Raw genomic sequence first — 16,496 nt, forward strand, 5'->3', positions numbered from 1 at the left:
GTCAGGTCACCCGGATTCAGCAAATACCAGAGTCCAAAATGATGCAGGTTTATACTGTTAATTTTCAGTTTATCGTTACAGTTGGTGTTATTCCATGTCGGAAGGGACGCAGCTACAGCCAGTGGGGTAACTAGAGACAGGCAGGCAGCTATGTGCAACAAAGGTAGGCGTGTTGTTTTCATATGCAGATCTGAAATATTGTCTTATATGCAAGAGGAGGAGTGATGGGGGTTCAGGCAAAAGCCAGGCTATGGATTGCATTGCTAAATGCTCCATCAGAGTGCAATGGTCGCCTGTCCTTTTTTTAAGTGATGATGTGGGTTTAGCCTGTGCTGTATGTATATATGGGTGGCTGACTGCCACCCACCCAGAGAGTGTATGGGAGGCTGGTTGGCTGCCAGCCTTCCTTCCATTCCTATGAGTAATGTGAGTGCTCATGAAGGGGACATGGTTGGGTCCACCCCTTTCCCGGTTATCCCCTCTAGGCCTTTTGGCTTAGATCAAGTGTAAAAAAAGAAAGGATCTTGCGACAGATCGCATCCTGAGGCACGTTTTTTTTTGTGTGAATACTTGCACTTGGGTGACTTGTGAGCACATACTGATACATACGTTCCCTATCTGGGGACCATAAATTAAATGGATTTTTGAGAAAGGGAGCTGATTTGGAAGCTTGCTTCTGTCGCCCTATGCATTGACCCGATGTGGCAGTATATTCGGGTAGTGAACAGTGCACCACCCCATTCCAGTGTTAAACAAGAAAGATTCTCATTTAATCCTCCGTGGGTGAGAATTTGAGTTTGAGAATTGGAGACCAAAATGATGAGTTGCACTGACTGGTTTATGAACGTCTATTCATTTAGCGTTTTAATGACCATGTTTGCACACTGATTGGTGTAAAAAAATAAAATAAAACTAAATAATAATAATCTAGCACACCTGTGCAGGTTTGACATGACATGACAGGTAGCTGTCTTGTGGGTGGTGCTGAATCCTGTTAAATGACGTGAGGGTCTCATGCCTATACACAAGGGTGTGTCATTGCTGTTGCTTGACCATGCATTGGTATCTGTGGTCAGTGAATGATAAAAACAAAATTTACCTTCCATTGATGGATGGGAAATCCGCCATGAGGCATTTGTTTTTAGAAACTGCTGCTCACAACCAATGTTGCAATGGAGTGTCTCCATCTGCTGGTGGTATTGGAAAGGCATTAGTGCTATGACAGGGTCTGAAGAAGAAGAAGAAGAAGAAGACGGAAAAAAATATATATAAAAAGAAAAAGAGAGAGAGAGAGAGAGACTGACTTAGTGAGCGAGTGAGTGAGAGAGTGAGAGTGAGTGAGAGTGAATGAGTGAGTGAGTGATTGAGTGAGTGAGTGAGAACAAATGAGTTAAAGCAAGTGAGTGAGAGAGATCGAATGAATGAAAGTCTGAATGACAGAAAGAAAAAAGGATGAAGAAAGAAGCATGAAGAAAAAAAAATGTATATGGAGTTGCTGACATGAGTGCAATCTACAAAGCCGTTGAGGCTGATCCTCATGGGAGGATTATTGCACCAGGACCCTTAGCACTTTTAAAATGCCATTCAATGCCACGGGCTAGATGTAAACTGCAGATGACCATGTTGTGGTAGTTACCATGGATACCCAAGTGATGTGTGAGCTAACACATAGGCCCAACAGATTCCAAGAAGGCCAGAATCACCAGCGGCACCACCATCGATTGTCAGGTCACCCGGATTCAGCAAATACCAGAGTCCAAAATGATGCAGGTTTATACTGTTAATTTTCAGTTTATCGTTACAGTTGGTGTTATTCCATGTCGGAAGGGACGCAGCTACAGCCAGTGGGGTAACTAGAGACAGGCAGGCAGCTATGTGCAACAAAGGTAGGCGTGTTGTTTTCATATGCAGATCTGAAATATTGTCTTATATGCAAGAGGAGGAGTGATGGGGGTTCAGGCAAAAGCCAGGCTATGGATTGCATTGCTAAATGCTCCATCAGAGTGCAATGGTCGCCTGTCCTTTTTTTAAGTGATGATGTGGGTTTAGCCTGTGCTGTATGTATGTATGGGTGGCTGACTGCCACCCACCCAGAGAGTGTATGGGAGGCTGGTTGGCTGCCAGCCTTCCTTCCATTCCTATGAGTAATGTGAGTGCTCATGAAGGGGACATGGTTGGGTCCACCCCTTTCCCGGTTATCCCCTCTAGGCCTTTTGGCTTAGATCAAGTGTAAAAAAAGAAAGGATCTTGCGACAGATCGCATCCTGAGGCACGTTTTTTTTTGTGTGAATACTTGCACTTGGGTGACTTGTGAGCACATACTGATACATACGTTCCCTATCTGGGGACCATAAATTAAATGGATTTTTGAGAAAGGGAGCTGATTTGGAAGCTTGCTTCTGTCGCCCTATGCATTGACCCGATGTGGCAGTATATTCGGGTAGTGAACAGTGCACCACCCCATTCCAGTGTTAAACAAGAAAGATTCTCATTTAATCCTCCGTGGGTGAGAATTTGAGTTTGAGAATTGGAGACCAAAATGATGAGTTGCACTGACTGGTTTATGAACGTCTATTCATTTAGCGTTTTAATGACCATGTTTGCACACTGATTGGTGTAAAAAAATAAAATAAAACTAAATAATAATAATCTAGCACACCTGTGCAGGTTTGACATGACATGACAGGTAGCTGTCTTGTGGGTGGTGCTGAATCCTGTTAAATGACGTGAGGGTCTCATGCCTATACACAAGGGTGTGTCATTGCTGTTGCTTGACCATGCATTGGTATCTGTGGTCAGTGAATGATAAAAACAAAATTTACCATCCATTGATGGATGGGAAATCCGCCATGAGGCATTTGTTTTTAGAAACTGCTGCTCACAACCAATGTTGCAATGGAGTGTCTCCATCTGCTGGTGGTATTGGAAAGGCATTAGTGCTATGACAGGGTCTGAAGAAGAAGAAGAAGAAGAAGAAGAAGACGGAAAAAAATATATATAAAAAGAAAAAGAGAGAGAGAGAGAGAGAGACTGACTTAGTGAGCGAGTGAGTGAGAGAGTGAGAGTGAGTGAGAGTGAATGAATGAGTGAGTGAGTGAGTGAGTGAGAACAAATGAGTTAAAGCAAGTGAGTGAGAGAGATCGAATGAATGAAAGTCTGAATGACAGAAAGAAAAAAGGATGAAGAAAGAAGCATGAAGAAAAAAAAATGTATATGGAGTTGCTGACATGAGTGCAATCTACAAAGCCGTTGAGGCTGATCCTCATGGGAGGATTATTGCACCAGGACCCTTAGCACTTTTAAAATGCCATTCAATGCCACGGGCTAGATGTAAACTGCAGATGACCATGTTGTGGTAGTTACCATGGATACCCAAGTGATGTGTGAGCTAACACATAGGCCCAACAGATTCCAAGAAGGCCAGAATCACCAGCGGCACCACCATCGATTGTCAGGTCACCCGGATTCAGCAAATACCAGAGTCCAAAATGATGCAGGTTTATACTGTTAATTTTCAGTTTATCGTTACAGTTGGTGTTATTCCATGTCGGAAGGGACGCAGCTACAGCCAGTGGGGTAACTAGAGACAGGCAGGCAGCTATGTGCAACAAAGGTAGGCGTGTTGTTTTCATATGCAGATCTGAAATATTGTCTTATATGCAAGAGGAGGAGTGATGGGGGTTCAGGCAAAAGCCAGGCTATGGATTGCATTGATAAATGCTCCATCAGAGTGCAATGGTCGCCTGTCCTTTTTTTAAGTGATGATGTGGGTTTAGCCTGTGCTGTATGTATGTATGGGTGGCTGACTGCCACCCACCCAGAGAGTGTATGGGAGGCTGGTTGGCTGCCAGCCTTCCTTCCATTCCTATGAGTAATGTGAGTGCTCATGAAGGGGACATGGTTGGGTCCACCCCTTTCCCGGTTATCCCCTCTAGGCCTTTTGGCTTAGATCAAGTGTAAAAAAAGAAAGGATCTTGCGACAGATCGCATCCTGAGGCACGTTTTTTTTTGTGTGAATACTTGCACTTGGGTGACTTGTGAGCACATACTGATACATACGTTCCCTATCTGGGGACCATAAATTAAATGGATTTTTGAGAAAGGGAGCTGATTTGGAAGCTTGCTTCTGTCGCCCTATGCATTGACCCGATGTGGCAGTATATTCGGGTAGTGAACAGTGCACCACCCCATTCCAGTGTTAAACAAGAAAGATTCTCATTTAATCCTCCGTGGGTGAGAATTTGAGTTTGAGAATTGGAGACCAAAATGATGAGTTGCACTGACTGGTTTATGAACGTCTATTCATTTAGCGTTTTAATGACCATGTTTGCACACTGATTGGTGTAAAAAAATAAAATAAAACTAAATAATAATAATCTAGCACACCTGTGCAGGTTTGACATGACATGACAGGTAGCTGTCTTGTGGGTGGTGCTGAATCCTGTTAAATGACGTGAGGGTCTCATGCCTATACACAAGGGTGTGTCATTGCTGTTGCTTGACCATGCATTGGTATCTGTGGTCAGTGAATGATAAAAACAAAATTTACCATCCATTGATGGATGGGAAATCCGCCATGAGGCATTTGTTTTTAGAAACTGCTGCTCACAACCAATGTTGCAATGGAGTGTCTCCATCTGCTGGTGGTATTGGAAAGGCATTAGTGCTATGACAGGGTCTGAAGAAGAAGAAGAAGAAGAAGAAGAAGAAGACGGAAAAAAATATATATAAAAAGAAAAAGAGAGAGAGAGAGAGAGAGACTGACTTAGTGAGCGAGTGAGTGAGAGAGTGAGAGTGAGTGAGAGTGAATGAGTGAGTGAGTGATTGAGTGAGTGAGTGAGTGAGAACAAATGAGTTAAAGCAAGTGAGTGAGAGAGATCGAATGAATGAAAGTCTGAATGACAGAAAGAAAAAAGGATGAAGAAAGAAGCATGAAGAAAAAAAAATGTATATGGAGTTGCTGACATGAGTGCAATCTACAAAGCCGTTGAGGCTGATCCTCATGGGAGGATTATTGCACCAGGACCCTTAGCACTTTTAAAATGCCATTCAATGCCACGGGCTAGATGTAAACTGCAGATGACCATGTTGTGGTAGTTACCATGGATACCCAAGTGATGTGTGAGCTAACACATAGGCCCAACAGATTCCAAGAAGGCCAGAATCACCAGCGGCACCACCATCGATTGTCAGGTCACCCGGATTCAGCAAATACCAGAGTCCAAAATGATGCAGGTTTATACTGTTAATTTTCAGTTTATCGTTACAGTTGGTGTTATTCCATGTCGGAAGGGACGCAGCTACAGCCAGTGGGGTAACTAGAGACAGGCAGGCAGCTATGTGCAACAAAGGTAGGCGTGTTGTTTTCATATGCAGATCTGAAATATTGTCTTATATGCAAGAGGAGGAGTGATGGGGGTTCAGGCAAAAGCCAGGCTATGGATTGCATTGCTAAATGCTCCATCAGAGTGCAATGGTCGCCTGTCCTTTTTTTAAGTGATGATGTGGGTTTAGCCTGTGCTGTATGTATGTATGGGTGGCTGACTGCCACCCACCCAGAGAGTGTATGGGAGGCTGGTTGGCTGCCAGCCTTCCTTCCATTCCTATGAGTAATGTGAGTGCTCATGAAGGGGACATGGTTGGGTCCACCCCTTTCCCGGTTATCCCCTCTAGGCCTTTTGGCTTAGATCAAGTGTAAAAAAAGAAAGGATCTTGCGACAGATCGCATCCTGAGGCACGTTTTTTTTTGTGTGAATACTTGCACTTGGGTGACTTGTGAGCACATACTGATACATACGTTCCCTATCTGGGGACCATAAATTAAATGGATTTTTGAGAAAGGGAGCTGATTTGGAAGCTTGCTTCTGTCGCCCTATGCATTGACCCGATGTGGCAGTATATTCGGGTAGTGAACAGTGCACCACCCCATTCCAGTGTTAAACAAGAAAGATTCTCATTTAATCCTCCGTGGGTGAGAATTTGAGTTTGAGAATTGGAGACCAAAATGATGAGTTGCACTGACTGGTTTATGAACGTCTATTCATTTAGCGTTTTAATGACCATGTTTGCACACTGATTGGTGTAAAAAAATAAAATAAAACTAAATAATAATAATCTAGCACACCTGTGCAGGTTTGACATGACATGACAGGTAGCTGTCTTGTGGGTGGTGCTGAATCCTGTTAAATGACGTGAGGGTCTCATGCCTATACACAAGGGTGTGTCATTGCTGTTGCTTGACCATGCATTGGTATCTGTGGTCAGTGAATGATAAAAACAAAATTTACCATCCATTGATGGATGGGAAATCCGCCATGAGGCATTTGTTTTTAGAAACTGCTGCTCACAACCAATGTTGCAATGGAGTGTCTCCATCTGCTGGTGGTATTGGAAAGGCATTAGTGCTATGACAGGGTCTGAAGAAGAAGAAGAAGAAGAAGACGGAAAAAAATATATATAAAAAGAAAAAGAGAGAGAGAGAGAGAGAGACTGACTTAGTGAGCGAGTGAGTGAGAGAGTGAGAGTGAGTGAGAGTGAATGAATGAGTGAGTGAGTGATTGAGTGAGTGAGTGAGTGAGTGAGAACAAATGAGTTAAAGCAAGTGAGTGAGAGAGATCGAATGAATGAAAGTCTGAATGACAGAAAGAAAAAAGGATGAAGAAAGAAGCATGAAGAAAAAAAAATGTATATGGAGTTGCTGACATGAGTGCAATCTACAAAGCCGTTGAGGCTGATCCTCATGGGAGGATTATTGCACCAGGACCCTTAGCACTTTTAAAATGCCATTCAATGCCACGGGCTAGATGTAAACTGCAGATGACCATGTTGTGGTAGTTACCATGGATACCCAAGTGATGTGTGAGCTAACACATAGGCCCAACAGATTCCAAGAAGGCCAGAATCACCAGCGGCACCACCATCGATTGTCAGGTCACCCGGATTCAGCAAATACCAGAGTCCAAAATGATGCAGGTTTATACTGTTAATTTTCAGTTTATCGTTACAGTTGGTGTTATTCCATGTCGGAAGGGACGCAGCTACAGCCAGTGGGGTAACTAGAGACAGGCAGGCAGCTATGTGCAACAAAGGTAGGCGTGTTGTTTTCATATGCAGATCTGAAATATTGTCTTATATGCAAGAGGAGGAGTGATGGGGGTTCAGGCAAAAGCCAGGCTATGGATTGCATTGCTAAATGCTCCATCAGAGTGCAATGGTCGCCTGTCCTTTTTTTAAGTGATGATGTGGGTTTAGCCTGTGCTGTATGTATATATGGGTGGCTGACTGCCACCCACCCAGAGAGTGTATGGGAGGCTGGTTGGCTGCCAGCCTTCCTTCCATTCCTATGAGTAATGTGAGTGCTCATGAAGGGGACATGGTTGGGTCCACCCCTTTCCCGGTTATCCCCTCTAGGCCTTTTGGCTTAGATCAAGTGTAAAAAAAGAAAGGATCTTGCGACAGATCGCATCCTGAGGCACGTTTTTTTTTGTGTGAATACTTGCACTTGGGTGACTTGTGAGCACATACTGATACATACGTTCCCTATCTGGGGACCATAAATTAAATGGATTTTTGAGAAAGGGAGCTGATTTGGAAGCTTGCTTCTGTCGCCCTATGCATTGACCCGATGTGGCAGTATATTCGGGTAGTGAACAGTGCACCACCCCATTCCAGTGTTAAACAAGAAAGATTCTCATTTAATCCTCCGTGGGTGAGAATTTGAGTTTGAGAATTGGAGACCAAAATGATGAGTTGCACTGACTGGTTTATGAACGTCTATTCATTTAGCGTTTTAATGACCATGTTTGCACACTGATTGGTGTAAAAAAATAAAATAAAACTAAATAATAATAATCTAGCACACCTGTGCAGGTTTGACATGACATGACAGGTAGCTGTCTTGTGGGTGGTGCTGAATCCTGTTAAATGACGTGAGGGTCTCATGCCTATACACAAGGGTGTGTCATTGCTGTTGCTTGACCATGCATTGGTATCTGTGGTCAGTGAATGATAAAAACAAAATTTACCATCCATTGATGGATGGGAAATCCGCCATGAGGCATTTGTTTTTAGAAACTGCTGCTCACAACCAATGTTGCAATGGAGTGTCTCCATCTGCTGGTGGTATTGGAAAGGCATTAGTGCTATGACAGGGTCTGAAGAAGAAGAAGAAGAAGAAGAAGAAGAAGAAGACGGAAAAAAATATATATAAAAAGAAAAAGAGAGAGAGAGAGAGAGACTGACTTAGTGAGCGAGTGAGTGAGAGAGTGAGAGTGAGTGAGAGTGAATGAATGAGTGAGTGAGTGATTGAGTGAGTGAGTGAGTGAGTGAGAACAAATGAGTTAAAGCAAGTGAGTGAGAGAGATCGAATGAATGAAAGTCTGAATGACAGAAAGAAAAAAGGATGAAGAAAGAAGCATGAAGAAAAAAAAATGTATATGGAGTTGCTGACATGAGTGCAATCTACAAAGCCGTTGAGGCTGATCCTCATGGGAGGATTATTGCACCAGGACCCTTAGCACTTTTAAAATGCCATTCAATGCCACGGGCTAGATGTAAACTGCAGATGACCATGTTGTGGTAGTTACCATGGATACCCAAGTGATGTGTGAGCTAACACATAGGCCCAACAGATTCCAAGAAGGCCAGAATCACCAGCGGCACCACCATCGATTGTCAGGTCACCCGGATTCAGCAAATACCAGAGTCCAAAATGATGCAGGTTTATACTGTTAATTTTCAGTTTATCGTTACAGTTGGTGTTATTCCATGTCGGAAGGGACGCAGCTACAGCCAGTGGGGTAACTAGAGACAGGCAGGCAGCTATGTGCAACAAAGGTAGGCGTGTTGTTTTCATATGCAGATCTGAAATATTGTCTTATATGCAAGAGGAGGAGTGATGGGGGTTCAGGCAAAAGCCAGGCTATGGATTGCATTGCTAAATGCTCCATCAGAGTGCAATGGTCGCCTGTCCTTTTTTTAAGTGATGATGTGGGTTTAGCCTGTGCTGTATGTATGTATGGGTGGCTGACTGCCACCCACCCAGAGAGTGTATGGGAGGCTGGTTGGCTGCCAGCCTTCCTTCCATTCCTATGAGTAATGTGAGTGCTCATGAAGGGGACATGGTTGGGTCCACCCCTTTCCCGGTTATCCCCTCTAGGCCTTTTGGCTTAGATCAAGTGTAAAAAAAGAAAGGATCTTGCGACAGATCGCATCCTGAGGCACGTTTTTTTTTGTGTGAATACTTGCACTTGGGTGACTTGTGAGCACATACTGATACATACGTTCCCTATCTGGGGACCATAAATTAAATGGATTTTTGAGAAAGGGAGCTGATTTGGAAGCTTGCTTCTGTCGCCCTATGCATTGACCCGATGTGGCAGTATATTCGGGTAGTGAACAGTGCACCACCCCATTCCAGTGTTAAACAAGAAAGATTCTCATTTAATCCTCCGTGGGTGAGAATTTGAGTTTGAGAATTGGAGACCAAAATGATGAGTTGCACTGACTGGTTTATGAACGTCTATTCATTTAGCGTTTTAATGACCATGTTTGCACACTGATTGGTGTAAAAAAATAAAATAAAACTAAATAATAATAATCTAGCACACCTGTGCAGGTTTGACATGACATGACAGGTAGCTGTCTTGTGGGTGGTGCTGAATCCTGTTAAATGACGTGAGGGTCTCATGCCTATACACAAGGGTGTGTCATTGCTGTTGCTTGACCATGCATTGGTATCTGTGGTCAGTGAATGATAAAAACAAAATTTACCATCCATTGATGGATGGGAAATCCGCCATGAGGCATTTGTTTTTAGAAACTGCTGCTCACAACCAATGTTGCAATGGAGTGTCTCCATCTGCTGGTGGTATTGGAAAGGCATTAGTGCTATGACAGGGTCTGAAGAAGAAGAAGAAGAAGAAGAAGAAGACGGAAAAAAATATATATAAAAAGAAAAAGAGAGAGAGAGAGAGAGAGACTGACTTAGTGAGCGAGTGAGTGAGAGAGTGAGAGTGAGTGAGAGTGAATGAGTGAGTGAGTGATTGAGTGAGTGAGTGAGTGAGTGAGTGAGAACAAATGAGTTAAAGCAAGTGAGTGAGAGAGATCGAATGAATGAAAGTCTGAATGACAGAAAGAAAAAAGGATGAAGAAAGAAGCATGAAGAAAAAAAAATGTATATGGAGTTGCTGACATGAGTGCAATCTACAAAGCCGTTGAGGCTGATCCTCATGGGAGGATTATTGCACCAGGACCCTTAGCACTTTTAAAATGCCATTCAATGCCACGGGCTAGATGTAAACTGCAGATGACCATGTTGTGGTAGTTACCATGGATACCCAAGTGATGTGTGAGCTAACACATAGGCCCAACAGATTCCAAGAAGGCCAGAATCACCAGCGGCACCACCATCGATTGTCAGGTCACCCGGATTCAGCAAATACCAGAGTCCAAAATGATGCAGGTTTATACTGTTAATTTTCAGTTTATCGTTACAGTTGGTGTTATTCCATGTCGGAAGGGACGCAGCTACAGCCAGTGGGGTAACTAGAGACAGGCAGGCAGCTATGTGCAACAAAGGTAGGCGTGTTGTTTTCATATGCAGATCTGAAATATTGTCTTATATGCAAGAGGAGGAGTGATGGGGGTTCAGGCAAAAGCCAGGCTATGGATTGCATTGCTAAATGCTCCATCAGAGTGCAATGGTCGCCTGTCCTTTTTTTAAGTGATGATGTGGGTTTAGCCTGTGCTGTATGTATGTATGGGTGGCTGACTGCCACCCACCCAGAGAGTGTATGGGAGGCTGGTTGGCTGCCAGCCTTCCTTCCATTCCTATGAGTAATGTGAGTGCTCATGAAGGGGACATGGTTGGGTCCACCCCTTTCCCGGTTATCCCCTCTAGGCCTTTTGGCTTAGATCAAGTGTAAAAAAAGAAAGGATCTTGCGACAGATCGCATCCTGAGGCACGTTTTTTTTTGTGTGAATACTTGCACTTGGGTGACTTGTGAGCACATACTGATACATACGTTCCCTATCTGGGGACCATAAATTAAATGGATTTTTGAGAAAGGGAGCTGATTTGGAAGCTTGCTTCTGTCGCCCTATGCATTGACCCGATGTGGCAGTATATTCGGGTAGTGAACAGTGCACCACCCCATTCCAGTGTTAAACAAGAAAGATTCTCATTTAATCCTCCGTGGGTGAGAATTTGAGTTTGAGAATTGGAGACCAAAATGATGAGTTGCACTGACTGGTTTATGAACGTCTATTCATTTAGCGTTTTAATGACCATGTTTGCACACTGATTGGTGTAAAAAAATAAAATAAAACTAAATAATAATAATCTAGCACACCTGTGCAGGTTTGACATGACATGACAGGTAGCTGTCTTGTGGGTGGTGCTGAATCCTGTTAAATGACGTGAGGGTCTCATGCCTATACACAAGGGTGTGTCATTGCTGTTGCTTGACCATGCATTGGTATCTGTGGTCAGTGAATGATAAAAACAAAATTTACCATCCATTGATGGATGGGAAATCCGCCATGAGGCATTTGTTTTTAGAAACTGCTGCTCACAACCAATGTTGCAATGGAGTGTCTCCATCTGCTGGTGGTATTGGAAAGGCATTAGTGCTATGACAGGGTCTGAAGAAGAAGAAGAAGAAGAAGACGGAAAAAAATATATATAAAAAGAAAAAGAGAGAGAGAGAGAGAGAGACTGACTTAGTGAGCGAGTGAGTGAGAGAGTGAGAGTGAGTGAGAGTGAATGAATGAGTGAGTGAGTGATTGAGTAAGTGAGTGAGTGAGTGAGAACAAATGAGTTAAAGCAAGTGAGTGAGAGAGATCGAATGAATGAAAGTCTGAATGACAGAAAGAAAAAAGGATGAAGAAAGAAGCATGAAGAAAAAAAAATGTATATGGAGTTGCTGACATGAGTGCAATCTACAAAGCCGTTGAGGCTGATCCTCATGGGAGGATTATTGCACCAGGACCCTTAGCACTTTTAAAATGCCATTCAATGCCACGGGCTAGATGTAAACTGCAGATGACCATGTTGTGGTAGTTACCATGGATACCCAAGTGATGTGTGAGCTAACACATAGGCCCAACAGATTCCAAGAAGGCCAGAATCACCAGCGGCACCACCATCGATTGTCAGGTCACCCGGATTCAGCAAATACCAGAGTCCAAAATGATGCAGGTTTATACTGTTAATTTTCAGTTTATCGTTACAGTTGGTGTTATTCCATGTCGGAAGGGACGCAGCTACAGCCAGTGGGGTAACTAGAGACAGGCAGGCAGCTATGTGCAACAAAGGTAGGCGTGTTGTTTTCATATGCAGATCTGAAATATTGTCTTATATGCAAGAGGAGGAGTGATGGGGGTTCAGGCAAAAGCCAGGCTATGGATTGCATTGCTAAATGCTCCATCAGAGTGCAATGCTCGCCTGTCCTTTTTTTAAGTGATGATGTGGGTTTAGCCTGTGCTGTATGTATGTATGGGTGGCTGACTGCCACCCACCCAGAGAGTGTATGGGAGGCTGGTTGGCTGCCAGCCTTCCTTCCATTCCTATGAGTAATGTGAGTGCTCATGAAGGGGACATGGTTGGGTCCACCCCTTTCCCGGTTATCCCCTCTAGGCCTTTTGGCTTAGATCAAGTGTAAAAAAAGAAAGGATCTTGCGACAGATCGCATCCTGAGGCACGTTTTTTTTTGTGTGAATACTTGCACTTGGGTGACTTGTGAGCACATACTGATACATACGTTCCCTATCTGGGGACCATAAATTAAATGGATTTTTGAGAAAGGGAGCTGATTTGGAAGCTTGCTTCTGTCGCCCTATGCATTGACCCGATGTGGCAGTATATTCGGGTAGTGAACAGTGCACCACCCCATTCCAGTGTTAAACAAGAAAGATTCTCATTTAATCCTCCGTGGGTGAGAATTTGAGTTTGAGAATTGGAGACCAAAATGATGAGTTGCACTGACTGGTTTATGAACGTCTATTCATTTAGCGTTTTAATGACCATGTTTGCACACTGATTGGTGTAAAAAAATAAAATAAAACTAAATAATAATAATCTAGCACACCTGTGCAGGTTTGACATGACATGACAGGTAGCTGTCTTGTGGGTGGTGCTGAATCCTGTTAAATGACGTGAGGGTCTCATGCCTATACACAAGGGTGTGTCATTGCTGTTGCTTGACCATGCATTGGTATCTGTGGTCAGTGAATGATAAAAACAAAATTTACCATCCATTGATGGATGGGAAATCCGCCATGAGGCATTTGTTTTTAGAAACTGCTGCTCACAACCAATGTTGCAATGGAGTGTCTCCATCTGCTGGTGGTATTGGAAAGGCATTAGTGCTATGACAGGGTCTGAAGAAGAAGAAGAAGAAGAAGAAGAAGACGGAAAAAAATATATATAAAAAGAAAAAGAGAGAGAGAGAGAGAGAGACTGACTTAGTGAGCGAGTGAGTGAGAGAGTGAGAATGAGTGAGAGTGAATGAATGAGTGAGTTAGTGATTGAGTGAGTGAGTGAGTGAGTGAGAACAAATGAGTTAAAGCAAGTGAGTGAGAGAGATCGAATGAATGAAAGTCTGAATGACAGAAAGAAAAAAGGATGAAGAAAGAAGCATGAAGAAAAAAAAATGTATATGGAGTTGCTGACATGAGTGCAATCTACAAAGCCGTTGAGGCTGATCCTCATGGGAGGATTATTGCACCAGGACCCTTAGCACTTTTAAAATGCCATTCAATGCCACGGGCTAGATGTAAACTGCAGATGACCATGTTGTGGTAGTTACCATGGATACCCAAGTGATGTGTGAGCTAACACATAGGCCCAACAGATTCCAAGAAGGCCAGAATCACCAGCGGCACCACCATCGATTGTCAGGTCACCCGGATTCAGCAAATACCAGAGTCCAAAATGATGCAGGTTTATACTGTTAATTTTCAGTTTATCGTTACAGTTGGTGTTATTCCATGTCGGAAGGGACGCAGCTACAGCCAGTGGGGTAACTAGAGACAGGCAGGCAGCTATGTGCAACAAAGGTAGGCGTGTTGTTTTCATATGCAGATCTGAAATATTGTCTTATATGCAAGAGGAGGAGTGATGGGGGTTCAGGCAAAAGCCAGGCTATGGATTGCATTGCTAAATGCTCCATCAGAGTGCAATGGTCGCCTGTCCTTTTTTTAAGTGATGATGTGGGTTTAGCCTGTGCTGTATGTATGTATGGGTGGCTGACTGCCACCCACCCAGAGAGTGTATGGGAGGCTGGTTGGCTGCCAGCCTTCCTTCCATTCCTATGAGTAATGTGAGTGCTCATGAAGGGGACATGGTTGGGTCCACCCCTTTCCCGGTTATCCCCTCTAGGCCTTTTGGCTTAGATCAAGTGTAAAAAAAGAAAGGATCTTGCGACAGATCGCATCCTGAGGCACGTTTTTTTTTGTGTGAATACTTGCACTTGGGTGACTTGTGAGCACATACTGATACATACGTTCCCTATCTGGGGACCATAAATTAAATGGATTTTTGAGAAAGGGAGCTGATTTGGAAGCTTGCTTCTGTCGCCCTATGCATTGACCCGATGTGGCAGTATATTCGGGTAGTGAACAGTGCACCACCCCATTCCAGTGTTAAACAAGAAAGATTCTCATTTAATCCTCCGTGGGTGAGAATTTGAGTTTGAGAATTGGAGACCAAAATGATGAGTTGCACTGACTGGTTTATGAACGTCTATTCATTTAGCGTTTTAATGACCATGTTTGCACACTGATTGGTGTAAAAAAATAAAATAAAACTAAATAATAATAATCTAGCACACCTGTGCAGGTTTGACATGACATGACAGGTAGCTGTCTTGTGGGTGGTGCTGAATCCTGTTAAATGATGTGAGGGTCTCATGCCTATACACAAGGGTGTGTCATTGCTGTTGCTTGACCATGCATTGGTATCTGTGGTCAGTGAATGATAAAAACAAAATTTACCATCCATTGATGGATGGGAAATCCGCCATGAGGCATTTGTTTTTAGAAACTGCTGCTCACAACCAATGTTGCAATGGAGTGTCTCCATCTGCTGGTGGTATTGGAAAGGCATTAGTGCTATGACAGGGTCTGAAGAAGAAGAAGAAGAAGAAGACGGAAAAAAATATATATAAAAAGAAAAAGAGAGAGAGAGAGAGAGAGACTGACTTAGTGAGCGAGTGAGTGAGAGAGTGAGAGTGAGTGAGAGTGAATGAATGAGTGAGTGAGTGATTGAGTGAGTGAGTGAGTGAGAACAAATGAGTTAAAGCAAGTGAGTGAGAGAGATCGAATGAATGAAAGTCTGAATGACAGAAAGAAAAAAGGATGAAGAAAGAAGCATGAAGAAAAAAAAATGTATATGGAGTTGCTGACATGAGTGCAATCTACAAAGCCGTTGAGGCTGATCCTCATGGGAGGATTATTGCACCAGGACCCTTAGCACTTTTAAAATGCCATTCAATGCCACGGGCTAGATGTAAACTGCAGATGACCATGTTGTGGTAGTTACCATGCATACCCAAGTGATGTGTGAGCTAACACATAGGCCCAACAGATTCCAAGAAGGCCAGAATCACCAGCGGCACCACCATCGATTGTCAGGTCACCCGGATTCAGCAAATACCAGAGTCCAAAATGATGCAGGTTTATACTGTTAATTTTCAGTTTATCGTTACAGTTGGTGTTATTCCATGTCGGAAGGGACGCAGCTACAGCCAGTGGGGTAACTAGAGACAGGCAGGCAGCTATGTGCAACAAAGGTAGGCGTGTTGTTTTCATATGCAGATCTGAAATATTGTCTTATATGCAAGAGGAGGAGTGATGGGGGTTCAGGCAAAAGCCAGGCTATGGATTGCATTGCTAAATGCTCCATCAGAGTGCAATGGTCGCCTGTCCTTTTTTTAAGTGATGATGTGGGTTTAGCCTGTGCTGTATGTATGTATGGGTGGCTGACTGCCACCCACCCAGAGAGTGTATGGGAGGCTGGTTGGCTGCCAGCCTTCCTTCCATTCCTATGAGTAATGTGAGTGCTCATGAAGGGGACATGGTTGGGTCCACCCCTTTCCCGGTTATCCCCTCTAGGCCTTTTGGCTTAGATCAAGTGTAAAAAAAGAAAGGATCTTGCGACAGATCGCATCCTGAGGCACGTTTTTTTTTGTGTGAATACTTGCACTTGGGGGACTTGTGAGCACATACTGATACATACGTTCCCTATCTGGGGACCATAAATTAAATGGATTTTTGAGAAAGGGAGCTGATTTGGAAGCTTGCTTCTGTCGCCCTATGCATTGACCCGATGTGGCAGTATATTCGGGTAGTGAACAGTGCACCACCCCATTCCAGTGTTAAACAAGAAAGATTCTCATTTAATCCTCCGTGGGTGAGAATTTGAGTTTGAGAATTGGAGACCAAAATGATGAGTTGCACTGACTGGTTTATGAACGTCTATTCATTTAGCGTTTTAA

The 16,496-nt window shown here is 43.5% G+C and overlaps 10 pseudogenes; all 10 read left to right on the forward strand.

Annotated features, from left to right (window-relative positions):
• Window positions 1–474: 474 nt before the first annotated feature.
• LOC130288898 (U2 spliceosomal RNA) lies at window positions 475–738 on the forward strand (annotated as a pseudogene).
• A 1,459-nt stretch (window positions 739–2,197) lies between these two features.
• Window positions 2,198–2,461, forward strand: LOC130288899 (U2 spliceosomal RNA; annotated as a pseudogene).
• A 1,463-nt stretch (window positions 2,462–3,924) lies between these two features.
• LOC130288900 (U2 spliceosomal RNA) lies at window positions 3,925–4,188 on the forward strand (annotated as a pseudogene).
• A 1,474-nt stretch (window positions 4,189–5,662) lies between these two features.
• Window positions 5,663–5,926, forward strand: LOC130288901 (U2 spliceosomal RNA; annotated as a pseudogene).
• A 1,473-nt stretch (window positions 5,927–7,399) lies between these two features.
• Window positions 7,400–7,663, forward strand: LOC130288902 (U2 spliceosomal RNA; annotated as a pseudogene).
• Window positions 7,664–9,146: 1,483 nt separating this feature from the next.
• LOC130288903 (U2 spliceosomal RNA) lies at window positions 9,147–9,410 on the forward strand (annotated as a pseudogene).
• Window positions 9,411–10,889: 1,479 nt separating this feature from the next.
• On the forward strand, window positions 10,890–11,153 carry LOC130288904 (U2 spliceosomal RNA; annotated as a pseudogene).
• Window positions 11,154–12,626: 1,473 nt separating this feature from the next.
• On the forward strand, window positions 12,627–12,890 carry LOC130288905 (U2 spliceosomal RNA; annotated as a pseudogene).
• Window positions 12,891–14,369: 1,479 nt separating this feature from the next.
• LOC130288906 (U2 spliceosomal RNA) lies at window positions 14,370–14,633 on the forward strand (annotated as a pseudogene).
• Window positions 14,634–16,102: 1,469 nt separating this feature from the next.
• On the forward strand, window positions 16,103–16,366 carry LOC130288826 (U2 spliceosomal RNA; annotated as a pseudogene).
• The last annotated feature ends 130 nt before the right edge of the window (window positions 16,367–16,496 follow it).

Source organism: Hyla sarda, chromosome 8 (genome assembly GCF_029499605.1).
Source record: "Hyla sarda isolate aHylSar1 chromosome 8, aHylSar1.hap1, whole genome shotgun sequence".
Classification (NCBI taxonomy): domain Eukaryota; kingdom Metazoa; phylum Chordata; class Amphibia; order Anura; family Hylidae; genus Hyla; species Hyla sarda.